This window comes from Neophocaena asiaeorientalis, unplaced genomic scaffold, assembly GCF_003031525.2.
Source record: "Neophocaena asiaeorientalis asiaeorientalis breed wild unplaced genomic scaffold, Neophocaena_asiaeorientalis_V1.1 scaffold850, whole genome shotgun sequence".
Taxonomy (NCBI): domain Eukaryota; kingdom Metazoa; phylum Chordata; class Mammalia; order Artiodactyla; family Phocoenidae; genus Neophocaena; species Neophocaena asiaeorientalis.
In genome coordinates, this window is record NW_020173675.1 from 349,082 (window position 1) to 353,932 (window position 4,851).

Below are 4,851 nucleotides of genomic sequence, written 5' to 3' on the forward strand. Positions count from 1 at the left end.
GCTCCAAACAAATTCCATCAGCTTTTGTTTACATAAGAATATACTTATTTCACCTTCATTTTCTAAAAATAGTTTTACTGGATTTATGATTCCCGGTTAAGTCTTTCTTTAAGTACTATGAATATGTCATCCCACTGCCTCCTGGTTTCCATTGTTTCTGATGAGAAGCCAGATGTTAATCTTACTGGGGTTCTCTTTTACATGATGAATATTTTTCTCTTGCTGCTTTCAAGATATTCTCTTTGCCTTTGGCTTTCAATATTTTCACTGCATAGCTGTAAATCCCTTTGCATTTATCCTATTTTGAGTTACTTGAGCTTCCTGGATGTGTAAATTAATGTTTTTCATCAAATTTGGAAAGTTTTCAGCCATTATTTCTTTGACTATTTTTTATACCTCTTTTCCTCCCTCTCCTCTTCTTCTTGTACTCCTAATTTGCATATGTTGGTGCACTTAATGGTGTCCTACATTTTTCTGAGGCTCTTTTCATTTTTCTTCATTCTTTTTTCTCTCTATTCTTCAGACAGCATAATCTGTAATTGCTGTATCTTCAAGTTTGCTGATTCTCCTGCCAACCCTAATGTGCTGCTGAGTCCCTTTAGTGAAATGTTCACATTAGTTATTACACGTTTCACCTCAAGAATTTCCATTTGGTTCTTTCAAAAAATAAAATTTGTCCCTTTATTAATATTCTGCACTTGATGAAACATGGTCTCCTTTAGTTCTCTGAACATATTTATAATGGCTGCTTTGAAGTCTTTGTTTGCTAAATCCAACATCTGGGTCTCTTTAGGAGCAGTTTCTATTACCTGCTTTCCCCCTACCCCTATGTACAGGTCACACTTTCCTGTTTCTTTGCATGTCTCATAATTTTTTGTTGACAATTGATATTTTAGATAATAACAGTATAGCAACTCCCACTTCCCTGAGTGGTTGTTGCCACTGTTTGCTGGGTTGTTTTCTCAGTGACTTGGCTGAAGTGACTCTATGAAATTTGTTTCCCCTGTAGTATGCTGAGTATTCTGCTCAGATTTATTCTTGATTTTTATCTTTTACCTGGCAATCTAGGAGTTACCCTGAGTCAGCATAGGCCAAAGGTTATAATTAAGCCCTCTTAGCCAGTTAGATTTTTACCCTGTACCACTGGATATATGTGTGGCTTGGAGGCTGCTATCACAGTTCAAGGAATTCATGTTTCTACCCTACATTCAGCCAGGTAGTAGTAGCTTGGATTTTCCCTCTCCAATCACCTCTGACCCCTGGGTCAGAGTAGCTTACTGTTCATCCAGTGGTTGATTAGAGGTTGTGCTTAAGTCCCTAGTACCAGTGAGGCTCCTGCTCTCTGTTGTTTGATCTGTGTGAGGCTTGGGGACTGCATTCAAGTCCACCTTGTGTCCTGAATGAGTGCGGTCTCGTGCTTATGCACAGCCTTCCTAACCGCCAGGGTTGACTATGATCCCAGGAGTGCTCTTCTTGGCTATCTTTTTGCTTGGTTCTCTCTGTTACCAAACTTACGGTTATGCAGCCATTTTGCTTGTTGTAACTTGCATCAAGGAGCTATGAGTGCCCTTTTAATTGTTTGCCACTAAGATTTCCATTGTTTGTGACAATGCCCTTAGGAATGGAATTCTTCATGATCTGTTCCACACAAAGTCAGTTCTCCCTAAGCAGAACCTCTGTGCCACTGTGCAAGAGCCGATGGCAGGGACAGTGAGTGGTCCACTCTCTAAGAGGGAAACCTTTTCTTTACAAATGGATGCTGGGATGGTTTTTGGCTTGCTCCTTCTGGCATGAACCTCTGCCCTATAAGTAAGCTAGGGCTGGAGCAATAGGAGTCCAGGATTGTCAGCATGCTGTCCCTAGGTGAGTGCTTCCATGCTTTGAATGGGGGCTGGGTGGGGGAAGAGAGACCCAGTCCTCTTGATTCTGCTTGGAATAGAGCTCCCGCAAGACAGACCTGGGGGATATGAGAAATGTCAGAGGCCTAACCCCTCAGGTGAAACCATAGCTCTAGACTAGGAGCTAGGAAGAGAGGGAGCCCCCAATTTCTTGACCACACCTACCTGGATTAGAGCTTCTTGAGTAGTTACATAGCTTGGAGGGGGATGAGAGAGGCGAATGCCAAAGACTCTTGCTGTTCTTTCTGAGATTTAATAGATTTTCTTGAATGAATGTTTCTGTACTTGCTGTATGCCCCTAGGACAATTTCTAGGAACTAGGAATGATTGTTTTGTTTTGTTTAATATTTTTTTCCAGTTAAATGGGTACTTGTTGGTGAAAGAGTTCATCACACTACTCATTTTGCCATTCTGGAAGTCTTTCTCAAAGATCATATTTTAAAATGTTAATACTGGCTCTTGAATCAATCTTATTCATTTTCAAAACTGTTTTTCTATTTCTACCTCATGTTTGCTGTTTCAAATATTCCATTAACTATATTAGAATGTCTCCCTCCTCTCCTTCCACCATTACGATGTAATTTGGATTTTTTTTGGTTATCCTTTTAAAACATGAAATAATTAGCCTTTGACATATAGCTTACTCAAAGGTTCTCTAAATATCTAAATAAATTACAGCCACTAATTCTCACCTTTGTCTGTATGCTTATGGCTACTTTAGACCTTAGTTTATACCACTCATATGAAACCTAGCATGTACCAGGGATGCTTACATATATAACTCTGAGTACCATAAGCTCCTTCATCTTTGATTCCATCACTGCCTTAGAGCACTGCTTTCATATAGTAAGCACTCAAATGTATGTAGAATGAATGAACAGAAAGGGGACTATTTCCTTTAAAAGATATAAGCTGTCTTCCCCTCAAAGGTTATGCTTGCTTACATATTAGCTAAACGTACTCTTTATTGCAGGTCTTCCCCTCCCCTTGCTAGATTCGTGAGACTCACAGAGCCGTTTCCAGTGACACCTCTGGAACACTTCCTAGGTCTTATAACCTACTCCACTAGAAATTTTTAAAACATGCTTGGATGGTGTAGGCTTTATTTTATCTAGAGTTAAAGAGCTGTACTACATGACCCAAGGACCCTTATCAGCTTCAGGTTTTGATAACGAAGGAGACTTTTGCAACCCTGGACTAAACTTATTATTCCCTTAACATGGTTTTAACAGGAAACCTTGTATATTTTATTAAACTCTTGGGCACCTTAATTTTCCTCTATAAAATTTGAATCCCCCTATATGTGTAGCTTGAAACGACATATCATTTACTGACCTTACATAAAACATATGACATTAGCAGCATCGATTATCACATATCTCTTGAAAGAACACTATTCTCGAATTAAAATTACACGTAAATAGTCACAGTACTTTGCCTGTCCTCCAGAGCCAAAACCCAACTCTGGATACAGCAGTTCTATAAAGACTCATATAGAAATCCTAATTAAGACTGATGAAGTATGCCACCCAATGGATGTACTGCCATACTGCACTCATAAAATACACACATACATAGGTTAGCATTTGTTATCTCCTCCAGGTTACCAAAATTCACTAGACAGTACCAAAAGAAACACTGAAGAGAAAGGAAAAGTGGTCACAGTAGGAAAAGGACAGCCTTCAAGAGCAATGACACCCTGATACTCCAGTGGCAATTCTGATACATGACCATCTCAAGGAGATCGAGGTAGAGAGGTAACAATGTGCTTCGAAAAAACACAGCACTTTACTGTACACCCCTCCCAACCAAAAAGGGGAGTTGGAAAACTGTGGATGGAAACAGTAGAATTAGACTCAAATCCCTGAGACCGACTAGGCTATATTTCTTACTCCCTTGCTGCATAGTTCTATCTCAGAAATAGCTCCTTCAATATGACTCGATTCAACCATTAGTTACTGAGTACCTACTCTCTTCCAAGGCACTATTCTTGATGCTTTCATACAGATTCTCACTTAATTCCTTTAGAGTTCTACTAGTTTTTCTCCTAACAGTTTACTTCTTCTTGAGACTTTTTGTTCATGCTCGGGGTGACATGGGGTTCCTTCAGTATCTACAGAGCTTAATTGTGGAAGAATCACTGAAGAGGGGACTTGCACACATAAAGAGATGTTTGTCTAGGTATAAGAAGCTGAAAAGACCCACCTAAGAAGAAAGAAGGAAAGGAATCAGTAACTTTGGCAGGGGCGGGGGCAGGAATCATTTTTACCCTATTATATATTCCACTGCTTTTTTCCTACAGTATGTTAGGAAAATATCCAAACGGAAAAGGGTTAATGAAAACTTCACAACCTACTATTTAACAGTCATATTATTGAGGACTATAGAAGTTTCTACTGTTAGAGAACAACTCTGTACCTTCCCTATGGCTTGGCCCTGCCCAAAGTGAGAAGCACAGTGGCGAGGAGAAAGCAAGTCACAAATAGCAGTCCTGAGTTCCAGTCTCATGGCAGCATAGGGGCAGTCATACCTTTTAGTGCTTCAAATATTCCTGATGTTTAAGAAAATTTCTGTTGTAAAGGCTAACAAAATAATATTGATAAGGTGCTAGAAGATGAACAAGTAAATCCCAAGACTAAACTTATACTAAAAATTTACCCTAGGAAACAATGAACTAGAAGGCTTACCTAATGGCACAAACTTCTAATACTTATTTTTATATATGGCCAACATGTGCTAGGCCTACGGGGCTGCACAGGATTTCAATATTCCTAAACTTAAGGAAAGAAATAATGCTTATCTATGTAATGTTACCTTACATTTGTATAGTACATTACGCTTTTCAAAGGGTTTTCATGTCCATTATTTCACTTACACAATTCCCAACATAATGTGAATACATAATCCATAAAAGAGCATTTGTCAGACGATGATCACCTCCAAAAAGTAAAAA

The 4,851-nt window shown here is 39.1% G+C and overlaps 1 protein-coding gene across 1 annotated transcript in view; it reads right to left on the reverse strand.

Annotated features, from left to right (window-relative positions):
- The window catches only part of MORC4 (MORC family CW-type zinc finger 4), a 38,712-nt gene that overhangs the window by 8,422 nt on the left and 25,439 nt on the right, over nt 1–4,851 (reverse strand). The gene's annotated exons all lie outside the window — the stretch shown is intronic.